This window comes from Sinocyclocheilus anshuiensis, unplaced genomic scaffold (assembly GCF_001515605.1).
Source record: "Sinocyclocheilus anshuiensis isolate Anshui unplaced genomic scaffold, SAMN03320099.WGS_v1.1 scaffold79, whole genome shotgun sequence".
NCBI classification, from domain to species: Eukaryota; Metazoa; Chordata; class Actinopteri; order Cypriniformes; family Cyprinidae; genus Sinocyclocheilus; species Sinocyclocheilus anshuiensis.
In genome coordinates, this window is record NW_015548213.1 from 201,491 (window position 1) to 219,538 (window position 18,048).

Here is an 18,048-nt window from a genome sequence, read left to right on the forward strand (position 1 = left end):
GACCGAGGGCTGTCAATCAGCACACTGGGTCATACGTGTCGGTGAAGCTCACGGAGTTACTCGGCAGAAGTTCACGAGAGCATAATTACGGAAGCGTTGCCGTTTATCGCCATCTCGTTAATCTAGTGATGTCCGTTAGGACGTGTGTTGCCCTTAAAGTCATTTTATCCGCCGTTGTTGATCTTGTTTAGGTGTTTCTGTCAGATAAGAGTATGTTCACTTGAAACATTGTCACGTGAGCCTCCTCGTTCTTGCCGCCAAAAGCTCGCGCTCTAGTACCTCAGCACTTATTATTGTTGTATAATAACCTCAAACTGGGGTAAAACTAACCCTTTCTTTCTTTCTTTCTGTCAACACGATGTACGTAATACGCTACACTTTTTCAGAGTTATAACAGAGTTTTGTCTTATCTGAGGTAATAACTGACAGAATATGCGCACAATTTCATGTTGTCTTTGGACCAAAATAGTCTCTGATTAAGCAATAATAGCTTATTTTGGTCACAGATCAGTGACTGTGTTGGTTTGACCAAATTAACCCTCATAATTTTATTTTCAGAATGAGTGGGACACAGTCTTTGCTTTTCCTCAATCTTCCGGAGCTGAGGAACTTATGTTGTGTAAATCTGTTCTTCTCGAATATAATGTGTGCTGGTTATAAAACTGTAGTTTTGGTTTTTCACATATTGATTAGATTCGTGATTGATCTAGAAATGTCATCTAATAGCCTAGGCTTTGTGATGAAAGGCACATAAAGTGCGATTAGACCCTTGTTGTCCTTGTTGTTAGACCCTTATATGTTGAAGCTTGACTTTATGTAGCTACCCTTTGACCCATACTCGATTTTTAACTGCTTGAAACACTGGTTAAACTGTGTATTTCTTTTGGAGATTTTATAGCTTTTTCTTATACCTTTATGAATATGCATGTTTAGACACACAAATGTGATTTGGAAAGGCTGTACAAAAACATGCTTGGTTCTCATGCAATTCACCAAAAAGCACTTTGAAGAAAAAAAGAGAGAGAGAGAACCAGACATAAAAAGGCAGAGGCTATCTTAAGTGCAAATAGGGATAAATACTATACTAATAGGGATACATTTCTATTTGCAAAAAAAAAGAAAGAAAAAAAAAAGTACTATTTAAGTACAAGTACACTGTGTTTTACTTAGTTGTAGTTTTGTGCACCTCAATGTGCAAATAGTCACTACAAGTAGGTATAATAAAAAATAATAAAAATAAAAATAAATCAAGGAAATTTTTAACAAATATATTGGGGTCAAATTGACCCCTATCACAAAGGAAATATTTTTTTAACATAATAGGAATTCATAATTTATTACTTTTATATTTTATAACTCTTACAAGCTGCAATAGGTTTTATGTATTTTTCATAAATACATATGACTCTTTAGTGTTTTTCATATTGTTGATTTTTTTTAGGCGAATGGAAACCAATGGGGCCCCCAACACAAAAAGGGTACTCAGATTTTTTAACACAACAGCAGGTTAATTATATAAAACATTACACTACTGCTTCAGCCTGTGAGACCAGCTGAACAGACCACGTGGATGTTTTCTAAAATGAATCTAGAATATTTCATTATCTTGACCTCTGAAATATGAAAGCCTTTTCCGTCTGTCTTTCAGGGAGCTTGTTCTCTTGCATTCAGACATTGTTGCTTCTCCAGTGTTGGGCCATTTTGGGGGCATCACTGTTATTATGACTGTAAGTATGATATATTTTCTGATATCAGTTATATTTGCCAGCTTTAAATTGAAAAAAAAAAGTTTTTTTATTTATTTTTTATAATTAATAATTGTCCTGTGACGTTAGATAGGAAAACCAGCCTGCTTTATATCTCACAATTCATGCTCAAAAGTGCAAGATAAAAAAGTAAATGTGACATAAAAAGTTTTTTTTTATTCTATGGCTGAAAGAGATGATAAACTTAAAATTCTGAGAAAAAGTCAGAATTGCTGGAAAAAAAGACTGAATTGCGCGATAAAAAGTCAGAAGTACATTTTTATCCCATGGCAAAACAAGCTTCCATAGATTCACGATGCTCGCAGAAATAAGGCTGAAGAAATATTTATTTTCATTACAGCTAACAGCCATAATTCTTTGTGTCTCTCAGTTGTATTCCTACGTACATACAGGTCCTAAAATGCAAGTGCTCTTGCTCATAAAATTGTTTTCAATAAAATGTAACATAATTATATTTAATGATGATTTGAATTAGCGCCAAAATCGATTACTAAAAAAAGTCCATGTCACGCAAAACATTTATGATTTATATTGCTCAAAACATGTTATTGTTCTTCTTTTTCCCTCAGTGTTCGTGATATGTGCATCACCTTGCGTGCATGTGCACCTGTCAGAGAAGTTTGTGCTGTTGCATATGCGTGACTTTTCATCTGAGGGTGCATGTGTGTCTGCGTGTCAGCACGGCTCGTGCAAAGGCATGTCCCATGCAAAGCAAAATATTTGAGGCACATTCCGCACACTCTGTCATCTCCTTTCCTTCACAACAAATGTTGTGAATGTGCTGTCAGACTTCAGTGGGTGCACTGGTGAATAATTGACTATGTTGTGCTTATGTAACTTCCATGGCTTTTGTACATGTGTAGCCAAAAGGAGAAAGGCGACATGCCTTTGTATCGACGCAACTCAATGAAAAGACTGAATGAAGTTTTGTGTGTTTCACTAGATCACTAGCGTTGGTCAGTGTTTGATTTACAGTGGCCTAAACGTGCCATTTTTGTTTAACTGTCCATTCTGATTTTCTTTGTTCCCTGCACTTGGTCTTAGATTGCATTTTATAAGAGCAGTATCATCCAGGCTTTTGCACATGGTCTACAGGTTAGTTTAAAGAAAAAGAATCTGTCTTGTTTGTCCAGAAAAATGTCTCAAATATCCGTTGCTCCATGAGTTCAGTCTGACCCTACTATATTTGGCTGGCCTGAATTGTGTCTCCACTGCATTAAAACATACACTACAGTTCAAAAGCCTGGGATCAGGAAGATTTTTTTTTTTAAGTTTTTGAAAGTCTCCTTCAAAAGACGTCACTGCATTTGCTTGATCAAAAATACAGTAAAAACAATAATATTGTGAAATACTATTATTATTAAAAATAATTGTTTCCTGTGTGAATATATTGTAAAATATAATTTATTAATGTGATGCAAAGCTACATTTTCAGCATCATTACTGTAGTCTTTAATGTTACATTATCCTTCAGAAATCATTTTAATCATATTATTGTCATCAGTCAAACAGTTGAATACAAATACAGCTGCTTAATATTTATGTGGAAGCTGTGATATTTAAATGTTCAAATGAACAGCATTTATTTGGAATGCATATATATATATATGAGCAAATTATGTCAAATTCTACAGTAGATAAATAATTCTTTAAAATATTGAACCGTTATAAATGACTGCAGAATTGAATGAATTAAAAAAAATAATGTTCTGACTGAGGTTGCATTGCAAAACATCAGACCTGTATCTGATTTAGGACCACAAAAGAACTGAATTGAAAAGATCAGAATTGGAAATCAGATTTGGGCCACATTTGCCTGCTGTGTGAACATAGCATTTGTGCTCTTTCTTTTTGCCTTGTAGCTCAACCATTCTGCAGACGTGTTTGTCTTATTCTGTGACTTCTAGACTGGCCCCTAAATGGAACAAAGCAGGACAATATCTAATAGCAGGTGAGGGGCAATATCCCAGAGCCAGTATACTTACAAGAGCCTGAAACATTTCCATGTTAAAAAAAAATCAAGCTGAATTTTGCCTGTGCATGGTAAAGGCAATAGAAATTCACAATTATTGCTCACTGAATGTGAAGGCAGTCATTCACTAGTGTAGGCTGAGAGTAAAGTTCACTTTGTGGCTGATTTAGCTGGTGTGTAATCTTAACTGTCGCTTCACCTTGAGCCTTCTTAATAGTGCAGACATGAGTAATTCATGTAGTCTAAGACTGGATGATCCTTGCATCTTTACTGAGCTAATATTTGGTTTGCCTTGGCTCAAGGTCAGCAAGTGTCAGCTCAGCTTAGTTTAATGGAAATGAGCACACACATCAAGTTTTGGAGTTCAACAGTGTTGTCATGAATTATCACTCTGCCAGTTTAACACACCATAATTACAGTTACAATTACTAATTAAAGTAATGGTAATTAATCGGGAAAGTATGTGTGATTCTTCTAATCAAGAGTCAATTAGAAGGTCGTTCACTTTTGTTTCTCATCTAAGATTGATTGGGTATTTAAAAAAATTATGTATAAAATGTGTGTAATAAAATGTTCAAATGAGTGCATGATAAGATAATCAGACAGTCTGATGGCCTTGTGTTGGAGGCCGTGCCTTGAAAAAGTGTGTTGTGCCGTCCTTGAGCTCAGTTAAAGCTGCGTTCATGGCTCTTAGAAGTATTTAGAGTTTTTCCTTCTTTCCCAGAAAAAGATTTCCTCAGTGACTCTGGAAAACGCAATGCGGTTGGTAGGTGGGAGGCATCTGTATACTTTGGCAAAAGACACCGCCGTTTGTATTCGCATTGTTAGACTGGGATTTCTCTTGATCGCAGGCAAGGAGTGACTAAGGTGGTTGAGTACTTGTATAGATACACATTTAAATGTATTTCTACTAGTGAAAACAATATCTTTTGTGCTGTTTTGCTCACTGTTAGCACATTATGTACTTCTTTTGCTTTATCCGAGAATCATTTGTTTTTTCGAAGTCACATATTAAGCCACAGTTTATCACGTTGCGTTCTACCCTAAAGCCTAGATGACTTTCACAGTTCACTCAGTAACTGATGATGACACAGACAGATGTTTTCTTATTCTTACTGCCTCGTGCTCACATCTATACTGTTGTATATTTATTCACAGTGCTTGAGCTGAGTCTCACTGAGACTCAACTGTGTGTCAGTGTGGAAGCCAACACAGTCAGACTTCCTCCAGCTGTGGTAAGAATTCAAACACCTCCAGCCTGCTTTCACAATCTCCAGTCTAGCCTCTTATGACCTATGAATCAATTTACTGCCGTTGTCATGCATTACACATTTGCCTCAGATCATGTCCTATGCCTGAGTCAGTTATCTAGCTTACGTCAACCTGATTGTGCTGAATGAACAGGAGAAGAAAAAGCTTTTCTCTTAATTGTTGTTAATGTTGATTCAGATGACTAGCTGAATCCAAGTGGTGTGCTTGTTTGTTATATTCATTTTCTTGTTTTCAACAAGATTATTTAAACATTATTGTAAACTATTTAGTATATAACAAATATGCATATAAATAATATGTATACTGTATATGCATGTATACATGAGCATAAAAATGAGTCATTATTCATAATCGATTTACACAAATGTTATGAATATACTCAAATACATCTAAGGTAAGTTAAATATTAATTTAAACTATTTGTATATAACAATATAAATAAAGCATATCAAATATAAATCATATATAATAATTTCAGTAACGAATTCTATGTATATTTCAGTATATTCATTACAAACATGTTCATGTATAAATATAATAATGCATTTCTACTTCCTGCATATATAGCTATGATACATAAAGCATCATATTTGCATAAAATCATTTGGTAAATAGTTATTTTAACAAATAGCTGTATTATTGAAATAATAATTGACATAAATGAGACCAGTTATTCACAGTAAGACTATCAGATTGCAATATTTCTTGTTCTTGTTCCTGTGTGTGGTGTTAATTTATGCTCATCTGTCTTCTGCCAGATACAGGATTTTGATATTCCTTCTCCTGTGGTGAAAAACTTCCTCCACACTAATGATGCTGTGCTGGATACAGTCATGCCAAATAACTGGTGCCACGTTCTGCCAAGGTATGTGTTTGTGTATATGTGTACATGTGTGAATAGACTGCTTTATACCGTGTTGTTACGTTTTTACAACAGACACTTTCTAAAGCTGTACTGTTGCTCCACTGGGCATCATGGAGGGAAAAGGTCCTAATCATAATCTCCTTTGTTTTCAGTGTCAGATTTAGACAAATTAATCAATATTTTTCCTTCATTGTTTCTGTGTGTGTGTGTGTGTGTGTGTGTGTGTGTGTGTGTGTGTGTGTGTGTGTGTGTGTGTGTGTGAGAAAAAATGAAGAAAGGCCAAATCATTAGCATCAGTCACAGGATTCCACAGCAAAGCCCATTCCAATCTTACATGGAGTTTCAAAAGCACTGGAACAACATGGTAAACACTACAGAAAATAATAGTGCACACCTCTCCTCAATAAGCCCCATCATTTGTTTCATGTTTGTAGCACAAGTAGTGTTCAGACTTTGTGCCAAAGTTTAAAGGAATATTTCACCCAAAAATGAAAATGTTTTACTCACCCGCAGGCCATCCAAGATGTAGATGAGTATGTTTCATCAGATTTTGAGAAATTTAGCATTAGATCACTTGCTCACCAATGGATGCTCTGCAGTGAATGGGTGCCGTCAGAATGAGAGTCCAAACAGCTGATAAAAACATCACAATAATCCACAAGTAATCCACACTCCAGTCCATTAATTAACGTACTGTATTGTGAAGCCAAAAGCTGTGTTTTTGTCATTCATACATCAAGGTGTTTTCAATAAAATGTTTCTCTTCATGACCAAAATATGAGTCCATAATCCATAATAGTGCTTCCTTAAGTGAAAATGTCCATTTCCTGTTGTCCTCTCACATCAAAATCCTCACACATATTTGTTTAGAGCTGTTTTTGCTTGTAAATAGTGCTTGATTTGTGCATATTTCTCTCTTGATTCGGACAGGAAGACCTTTTCTCTGGAGAAGCAATATTATGAAAATCAGTTTGAAGTTAAAATGTCTTGATTGATTTGTTTATTCCGAACACACAGCTTTTCACTTGACAAGACATTAATTTTCAGACTGGAGTCATGTGGGTTACTTGTGAGTTATTGTGATTGTTATGCATCATAATTAATCCCCAACAAATTCAGAACAGTTCTCACTGCATTATTAAATTAGAGCAAACAATTTACCGATCATTAGAGAGTTTCAGGATTTTTTATTTATGCACAGGGCTGCACTCAAATAAAACAGCATGGCTTGACAGTTAATGGTGTCTCAGTGTCTGACACAGCTTTTGTTGCTTACAGTTTGTAAATTGACTGTCATTCTGGAAGTGTTGCACTCTCTCGCCAGTCTGTTAATGTGTGTGTGTGTGTGTGTGTGTGTGCGTGTGTGTGTGTGTGTGTGTGTGTGCGTGTGTGTGTGTGTGTGTGTGTGTGCGTGTGTGTGTGTGTGTGTGTGTGTGCGTGTGTGTGTGTGTGTGTGTGTGTGCGTGTGTGTGTGTGTGTGTGTGTGTGTTTGTGTGTTTGTGTGTGTGTGTGTTTGTGTTTGTGTGTGTGTTTGTGTTTGTGTTTGTGTGTTTGTGTGTGTGTGTGTGTCCGTGTGTGTGTGTGTTTAGCACTCTGATCCACTTCTGTTTGGTTTAGAGGTCACAATGTAACCTTTGATCACTAACAGACTCAGTCGTGGGGCTTGGCTTTATCAAACAAAATTTGTATGTATGTGCAGACATGCACGATTACCCATTTATATTGTATATACACCGTCTGTTTAAACCTAAATCACATCCAAATATTTAGTTTGAAAGTGCTAGCTTGCTTACAAATATACACAAACACAGACAAATGCAAGATAATCTGCCCATTAAAAAACTATTTTACTTAATTTCACTAAACTGTATAAATGTTCCTGTCTCTCTGTAACTCTCTGTCTTGCTCTTCTGTCTGTCTCTTTAACTGTCTCTCTTTCTGGTTTTAGTATGGATATCAGCTGCCCTCAGTAAGCGAAGAGGAAGTCGTCTACTGCAGTGTGTACTGTAAACCAATAGGTGACAAGCTGTTCACGTATCATTTAGTAAAGGTTTTAGTTAATGATCACTTCCCTGTCAATAAGATATCAATTTCAGCTATTTATAGCACAACATTTGCTCTCAGTAAAATGGTACAGTCTTGTCCAAAACACCAATTTATGATCTTCTTGTGCTCCATTTACACACTCTAAAAAATGCTGGGTTGTTTCAACCCAACTTTGGGTCAAATATGGACTAACCCAACCGTTGGGTTCAATTTTTGACCCAAAGTTGGGTTGAAACAACCCAGCATTTTTTAGAGTGCAGCAACACACTTTTAATTTTATCATCAATCTGAAGGCATTTTTGCTAGAAAAAAATCAATTGTTTTTCAGACATAAATTCTACTGATGGATTACAAATTGAATGTGAAAAGTAGTACAGCAGACTGTTTTGACTGACATTCATGCAACATGATAATGACACCTAGTGGACATGAGATGGGTTGTACTCTTCAGAATGTTCAGACTGCAGAACTGGCATCACATACTGAGCTACAGTATGCACACTGAACACTGCCAACATGTGAAACAGTTTGCATTATGCAACATTTCAAGCATTAGTATGATACATTATTGCCACGTGACCTTATTACATTGCATTAATTTCATCAGTGATGTACAATTATCTTCTCAATGGTTGCATGGTTATTTTAAATATTTAATCCAATTTTGGGAAAATCCTGATGGCAATACAATTAAATGATGAATCAAGAATCAGATGTTAGAAATGATTTCTTCTGGTTGCTACATAAATAGAAGGCCAAGTGCTTTAAAAAAAAAGGCATTTATTTAATCAAAGATACAGTAAAAATAGTAATATTGTGAAATATTGTTCCAATTTAAAATAACTGTTTTCTATGTTAATCTATTTTAAAATGTAATATATTCCTGTGGTGTAAATGTGTATTTTTATCATCATTACTCCAGTCTTCTGTGTAACAAGATCTTTCAGAAATCATTCTGATATGCTGATTTGTTGCTCAAGAAACTTCTTTAACTGCTTTAGCTGCTAACATTTTTTTGCGGTATTATTGAATAGAAAAAGAAAACCATTTATTAGAATTAGAACATTTTGTAACATTTTAATTGTCATTAGTCACTTTTTATCAATTTATTTAATCTTTGCTGAGTGAAAATATTTATTTCTTTCATTAAAAAAAAAGCTAACTTTTAAACAATACTGTACATAAAGAAAATCTGCATATTATACTCAGTATACAAGCTCTATACTGAAGTAATAGTCAGAGCAGCCTTCATCTGTGTTTCGTCCCAGTGCAATGAGTCCCAGAACTCTGGGAATTCAACACTATTCCCAAACACGTTTCTCGTTATTAATATTACATAACACCCATTTTCACACGTGTGCTAGATCTCTGCACATAATGAATCAGGTCTGCACTTACATTACACATTGCGGGGACAAATTAAAGATTATAAAGAAACCATACATTTTTAATCATGCCGTGTTTGGATCTTGTTTATTTATAACTGCATTGCTTTTTTTTTCTATGTTGGCAATAAATATCCTTGACTTCCTGCTCAGATATCCATTGTGCTGCATCCGCACTCAGCCTGTACAGTGCTTTCCCAGAGTGGACCAGCAGGGGGTAAACCATGCTGGGAACCATCGTATCAGATCTGCAGGCCGGACTGGAGAGTGTGTGCGGTTTTTCAGTGCGGATGACCTGCAAGCCTTGCTACTACAGCAATGAACTGAACAGACCAGACACTCGGGTACTGCATACACACACACACACACACACACACACACACACACACGTGTCCATAAACACAAACATGCTGTCACTCAGCTTACTCTCCTGCTGATAGCAATAAAGTAGCAATCAATTGGATTTGACATCAAGTACTGCACTCTGCTGCTTAGTATTACTTCTGACATTGCCCAATTTGTTATGAATATGCTCATCTGCAGCACAGATGCAACTGGATATGTTGCTTTATGGATGCATGTTCCAAAACTATTGAGATGCATGTGTTATCCAGATTTGAAAAACAAGCAGATTATGCAGACAGTAGAAATCCCTTTATAAATGAAATTAGAAACATGTTTTGCAAACATTAAATACTTTTGGAAAGCTGTCATGTCGACTGGTGTGGCATGCTATTCTCAATATAAAACAAATGATTTGATATCGCATGTTATGTTTTTTCTTAATTATTATATGCAGCTTTTATGGCCTGATTAAAAAAAAAAGACCAGTTACAGATACATGATATGTTGGAGCAGTTTCATATTTTATAAATAAAAGTAAAATATTTAAAATTATTAAAATATTAATGGACGTGCAGTAGATTACTTATTGTATAGCAAATTTTCTTAACTATTATGCATGCAGCTTTGATGGCTTGATTTAATTTATTTGTCATACCACAATTAGAATTTAGTAAAAATGTTTAAAATGTTGATTAAATCTGGCGAATAAATTAAAAGAAATGGTGATCAGTTACAGGCAGATGATATGCACATTCTCTTTTACAATCTATGTTGGAGCAATTCCATATTTTATAAATAAAAAATAAATATTTAAATGTATTAAAATTTAAATGGACCTGCAGTAGATTACTTCTTTGAGACAAAAGGAAAAATAATAAATATGATAAAGCCTTTTTCATTAAAAGCTGATTGTCTATAGCCACACTTTTGGAGTTCATTTATTACATACATTTAAATCTTAATTTATAACTAAAATTATTTTGTAAAGCTAATTTTCGAAATTATGCATGCAGCCTTGATGGCCTGATTTAGAATCTAGTAAATGTGATTAATTATGGTGAATAAATTAAAAGAAATCTTGGCCAGTTTCAGACAGATGATCCCCCTTTTACTCCCATATAAATCTGAAATGTTGATGCTGATTGAAGTCCTTGGACACGTAATACATCAACCGCCCACGTAAGTGATCAAAAGAGACAGCATCTCAAAACACTTCATGCACATGCAATGCTTATTAATGACTGCAGCTTCATACCAAACAGCAATATTTAGTCAAAGACGTGGCCTTGAGGGTGGTGCACATACTCTGAGGGGATGCACAGTGGTGTATCAGTGACCCAGATCAGGCTTATGCCATTTCCCCCTCTTCTTTACAAAAGATAAAGTTTGTGAGCAAATAAACAGAGATCAAAAACTCACCCAAGTTATTTGATCTAGTTTTTGAGGACACATCGCCAGCTTTAGCTATAATATCATTGCATTGATTATTGCATCCAATGCTTTTTATATTGTTTTCTTTGTCTTAAAGATAAATACAGTATTTAAAAAGTGTCCTTTCATAAAACAGCAAATGTTCAAGAATAAAGATCCCTTGTTTAGTAGATGATAATTACAAAATCTTAAACTTTCTGAAAATATAATAACTGGCCTAAACCCACAGTGAAAGTGTAATGTAGTGATACTACATTAGATCATTTCTTCCTGTTAGTTGTTGTTGGCGCATGGAGGAGAGACTAACAGTCAGCCAGATGGGTTAAGGTTTAAATTATACTGGCCAGAGCTGAGGGTTGATGTTATTCAACTTTGGCAAATGTTGTGAAACGTGATTTGAAACATTATATGCGCTGTTTGTTAGTACAGATGGAAAGCTAGCACAGAGGAAGCCTTCATTAATCTCATAGACTGTAATGATTGATAATGGCAACATTAGGCAGCAATGATTAACTGACTAATAATTTAACTGTTAATTTATGTTGGATGTACAAAAGCATACTAGTGCCAGCATCATTATCAACATACATGTTCAGCACAAATAATTGTTTAACTAAGAGGAACCTTACAGATTTCGCAATCGAGAAAGTATTTTCTTGAGAAAGAGAAAGCTCACAGATGTGGCGGCAGAGTCAGTCTGCCATAATATAACAGGATTTTTGGGAGTTATTTACAGTAAGTGTTGCCATGCATGTTGGAGCAATTCTATATTTTATCAGTAAAATGAAATATTGACAATTATTTAAATATTAATTGAGTAGTTGTAGTGGATTATTTCTTTTAGGCAAAGTAAAACATTTGACTTAAAAATAATACTATAATTAAAAAATATATATTTAAAAATAATGCACAATGCCATAATTTTACAGGTGATTTATTACATAAAATAAATGTATTATTTTGTAGTTAAAATGATCTGAAATATTTATAAATTATATCACATTTTATATATTTAAATATAAATTTTGGCTTAAGTTTTATGTTTTGATCAATGTCATTTTGGAGTAGTTATAATCATAATTTAAGAAATTTCATGAAAGTTTAACAGTAAATTTAACTTAAGTGAACCTTTAAAAGTTTATTTTTGTAGACATCAGCGCAGAATCAACCAAACTTGCACACTTACATAGGAACTTTTGCACAGGAAATATTTCCCTATTCACAAACTCCTCTTTCCTTGCATTTCTAGTGCTTTGAGCCCCTGCCTGCAAACGTGACAACAGAAAACAGCAGCAGAGCTGTACTGAACCAGCTTCCCAGCAGCTGCCCACGGGATGCAGCGCAACACCGCTCCAGTCAGTGTGACTCAACTGGAAAACAGACTGAAAAGAAAAAGAGATCCAGTTTGGATTCGTCTGTTGACCAGAAAGACTGGACGTCCTCCAACTTGGCAACTCAGTCCTCTTCATCTCCCACTAATGTTCATTTTACTCACATCCAGTCACAATCTGCACTTCCGAGACCAAAGCTTGTGCCAATCTTCAAAAACAAATCACACACCCACCATGGGAACGTGACTGAGATGCATGCAGCAGGGGCCGGAAGAGCAGAAGCTGACAGCAGTTATAAGGCCTCTGTCATCTACTTGTCTGTCATCATCTTCCAAACCCCACTGCTCCACACCACCAGCCTCTTCTAACCAGTTCTCCAGGCCTCCAGCCCCGGAGCGGATGAATTTACCTTTTTCTAAGTGTAAGGAAAAGACCTACAGCGGAGTCAATGCGATTATCCCTACTCTGCCTTTAGTACAGATGCAGTCCCACATCATGCCTGAGATCCCCAGCAATAGAGGAGTAAGTAAGCTGTGCATTTTATTGATTTACTCACTTGATTTTAGTAATCAAAAGGCATGTCCAGTAATTTGAAATTATTAAGCGTGTACCATTTGTGACTCTGGAGCACAAAAGCAGTCTTAAGTCGCTGGGGTATATTTGTAGCAGTAGCCAAAAATACATTGTATTGGTCAAAATTATCGATTTTTTTTAATGCCAAAAATCATTAGGATATTAAGTAAAGATCATGTTTCATAAAGCTATTTTGTACATTTCCTACCGTAAATATATCAAAACTTCATTTTTGATCAGTAATATGCATTTCGAAGAACTTCATTTGGACAACTTTAAATATGATTTTCTCAATATTTATTTTTTTTTGCACCCTCAGATTCCAGATTTTCATATAGTTGTATCTCAGCCAAATATTGTCCTCTCCTAAAAAAAAATTGACCCTCATGACTGGTTTTGTGGTTCAGGGTCACATTTAACAATTACATGATGTTTTATTAACAAGGTTCGGGAGGAGCATGATCAGATAATCAACCAATTCAGCACAGGTGGAGCTCATTTAATTAATCATCTTAACTAGCACGATACGTATGCCCTAACCCTAATACAGCCAACTCCCCTCTGTCCCATGACAGTTTTCCGGCATTCCTCCTCCACCCCAACTCCTCACTCTTAAACTATTCTCATTCCATACTAGGGACTGGGGGAGTTCTCGGGTTTCGGACTATATTTCGGGCTCGGAACCCTCCCTCAGGACAGCACGCCAAATATGCTTACTATTTGCGCAATCCGATTATACGTAAGTGCGGACTTGTGAAAGTTTATTCAAAAAGTTTAACAAAAATGTTATTTTTAGATGCCCAATGAAACATGTTTTATCTTTTCTCCAATTCCATTATGTTTTCCCAAATTCAGTGATTTTTTCAATTTATTACCAAAATGGTGGTAATCAAATGAAGACATAAAACATTATATTCAAAAAAAAAAAAAATTAAGCAATTCCTTTTAATTTTTTTAGCAAACAAAGTGCTGCACAACAGAGGTTTACAGTTAAAATAAAAAAATGGAGGAAAAATTGTGTGGTTATTCCTTAAAAAAAAAAGATTTAAAACAATATGCTTGCTTATGTGTGTACCGGACAAAACTGTCGTTCTTATTAGCACAGAGACATGCAGAACATGCAGACTTCATATTTAAATAGTTTAGTTCATTTATTTAACAGGGACAATGCACAACACAAGTGTTGTGCCAGAATTAGCTTTAAAGCTAATTTGCATCTGCAGTCCCTGGGCAGGAGGTTGTTACAAAATTACAATATTCAGTCACAAACAATACAATACATACATTATCACATCACACTCCATAAAATTGAAAAAAATCAGGTCAGTGATGACATATTTGGCTTTCCTTAAGCCATACATTAAGCGTAGTTTTAAAAATACTAAATGTTGTACACTCTCTAATATAAACAGGTATTAAATTCCATCTTTCTGCTGCTCTTAACTGTCCAAAGACAGTTTTCTTATATTTAATCGAACAATCAAATAGACTTTTTGCATTTTAATATTCACAGACACTTTGACGTTATACAGTAAATTCCTTTTTTATGACCAGATTTCTTGATTCTGTCCGCGTTTTCTGCATCGCAGAAATCATAGGGCCCTAATTTCTAAGCAGTTAAACTTACAAAAACAGAGCTCTTAGCAAATGCATGGTAAGTTTTGCACAGGCAAGCACCACTTACATTTTATCACTTGGAAAATGTCAAAATTTAGTTTGCAGATTGCTATATTTCTCATGGGATAGTGGGGCACTGATTTAGCAAGACTAGGCAAATTAATCGGTGCAGTTTCCTGAAAATAATTGATGAACCTTCATGAATGATTAAATCTGGTGTAATGTTTCTAATGGATCCTGTCTCGACATCTTTCAGGGAGACACGTTTGAGTCAAAACGAAAGAGGCTCAAACAGAGTGTGCAGGATGTGGAAGTATATGCAACGAGCAATCAGGTACTTTCGGTATATTACTTACAGTCTGTTTTTCTATGTATTTTTTATTTCTTTTTTGACCATTGCACATCTATAAAATGTACTATAGAAATAGTCTTCATAAGAACATGGTGTTATCTTTAACTCAGAAACTTCACAGCTGTAGTTGGAGTGTTGGCGTCGTTGCCATGTTTCACTTTTGCAGGGCAGAACAGTCTGCTATAGTCCAGAGGCCAGCAGTGTGACTGCTCATTGGCACGCATCGTATAAATGAAACCCATTACAAGTCTGGCATGTGTTCATGGTCTTGATTGAATGTCATTAAGAGAGAAGATGAGCTCATATTTTTTTCTTTATGATGGAGGCTACTAACAGGTGCAGCCATATATAAACCCATATCAGATCTTTAATTTGTGTGATACGTAATGATGCCATGGCTGGTTCAGGTTATGGTTTACACACAGATATACTACTATTTAAAAGTTTGGGTTCTTTTTAAAAGAAATGTATACTTTTATGAAAAAAAAGGATTCATTGCATTAATTGAAACTGGCAGTAAAGACATTTATAATGTTGCAAAATATCTCTATTTCAGATAAATGTTGTTGTTCTGAATTTTTCTATCCATCAAAGAACCCTTAAAGTATCATGGTTTCCACAAAAGGAAGCAGCACTAGTGTTTACAACACTGATAATAATGTTTCTTGAGTGGAAAGTCAGCATATTAGAATGATTTCTGAAGATCATGTGACACTGAAGACTGGAGTAATGATGCTGAAAATACAGCTTTGCATTTTTTTTTACAATATATCAAAACAGAAAACTGAAATTTTAAATTGTATAATTTTACAATATTACTGTATAGTGCAATACAATACTGTGTTAACTGTATTTTATTATGTGTACTGTTCGATAAAAAAATTTCAATATTTATTCATCCATTTAATATCAAGTAATTTGCTGGTCTACACAGATTCTGCACATTTATAAAGAATTGGCAATATGTTTATACAGTTTTGTAAAATTCACAAAAAAAATTATTAGTCTCAACTCTGCCCTTTACATGTTTGTTTATTAAATATTTTGGATAAATTATAATGCTTTCACCAACCAGTAAATGTAGCACTTGATGCTCAATTTAGCACATTTGTATAATGTTTACATCCATTCTGTAGAACATCTGTGCAAACAATGTGGGGGGACATTTTTGCAGATTCTGTCAGTTATTTATTGCTGTTAAAAACGTAAATCAGTTTTCAAGCTGCATACAAAACTTAGGAAGGTTATTTCTTATTTCTGTTTTCAGCTCGGCAACTCTGCAGGCATGGTTGAAGAGTCGAAGGATCAATGTGCGCTCAAAGGATAAGAAAGAGGAGCTGGTGTCAAAGGTCATGAACAGTGTTGGGCAAGTTACTCTGAAAATGTTATCAAATTACTGATTACTCCTTTTAAAATTAATCACGTTACTGTTCTGATTACTTTATTTCAAAAGTAATTAGTAATTAGTTGCTCTAATTACTATTTGGAAAATGATCACGCGTTAAATTACTCCGTTACTAAAAAAGTAATCAAATTACAGTAACTGCCCAACACTGATCATGAAATATCTGAGTGAAACTTAGGAGTGTTGGGTTTGGTTACTCGCACACACACACTATAGAGACTTTGCATACTGAGTTTTTGTTTGTTCCATTGACAAACTCTGTTGACAGTTCAATGCGTTTGCCACAAGTTACACCATATTTGTTGCACATGACATTTGGTTTCAGCTTTTTTTTTCAAGCAAGACCTTGTAAGTTAAATCTGTTGTTTAATTGGATCCAGAGTTTGGAAAGAGCTACATATAAAGAACAAAAAAACATGTCTTTCTTTGTATTTTTTCTTAACTCAATGGTCATTTGTCTGTCATCAAATTTAACCTGTTACGTTTAGTTAAACCATGCTCTGACTTTAATCAAGACTGTGGAAAAGAACCAGGCAAAAGCATTAAATTTGTCTCAGAAGTTTCTCCTAAAATTCTTTAGAAGTAAAATCGGACACAAATGAGACAATTATTGACATGCAGTAAGAAGAGATGAAAATAGCAGCTCAGGAATTTAATGACAAAATAGAGGGAGTTTATCTTGAAATCTCTTCTTTTGATTGCATATACTTCAGTATTTTGTTGAGATCTCATAAAAATGATAAAAGATCTAGATGAGCCATGTGAGATTACTGCAGATTTTTTGTGACAGGATAAAAATGCCGTTTTAAATTTTGCTTCTAGCCTGTTTTCTCCGTGATCTTGCCTGACATACAGGATTTCAGTTGGCAATAATGAACGCTGGCTCTGCAGAAAACAGTAATGCAAGGTGACTTCCCTCAACCCTAATGACACCACAGACTCCAAAGAAGAGTCAGAGTAGAGTCAGTGGCTCTTGACTGAGATGGAAATCAGGCCCAGCCACTTTGATGGCTAATGATAGGGGCCAAATTACGCCGCTTTCTGTATCTTAAAGAGCAAGATCGTTCTTGTCTCTACTGCCCTTTATACTGACAGAGCTTAATGACCCATACACATCTGACTTGAAAAGCTTTGCAGTAAGTAGGAGGTCATGCAGAAGCAAGAATGCACTTCTGCGGGGCAAATATTGTCAGGCTTGAAAAAGGGCCGTGCATTTTGCACATCAAAGATTTGAATGTGAAACAGACTTGCTACCCACCACGCTGTGACTAACAGGGTGACTGTTATTCATTACCACAACGGCTTCTATTATCAGCATGTTTAATTGACGTATGGCTTGTTTATGGCGGCGTACAGGGGTTAGTTGATTTATCGACTCTTGGTTTAAGTCTTCAACCTCACGTCACAGATAAAGAAAAATGTTCCTTGAAAATGTTTCCCACACTTTGCAGAATCAGGCCTTTTTTTGGTCTGCATCAGCACATGCAGCGATTGATAGATGATATGTTTGATAAATTGTAATCGGTGGTGTTTTTAAAACACTATCTAAATCAGTCTGTCATATTTCATCTCAGAGACAATACATATATTCATATGCGGTTGCTCTTCTGTTATTTGCTGTTCATTTACTGACATCAGAGCACCCTTGAATGCACTTTTGTTAAGGTGCCAGTCGCCACAAGGCACGG

At 35.3% G+C, this 18,048-nt stretch overlaps 1 pseudogene; it reads left to right on the forward strand.

Annotated features, from left to right (window-relative positions):
- Positions 1-559: 559 nt before the first annotated feature.
- LOC107653782 (uncharacterized protein C18orf63-like) lies at positions 560-17,198 on the forward strand (annotated as a pseudogene).
- The last annotated feature ends 850 nt before the right edge of the window (positions 17,199-18,048 follow it).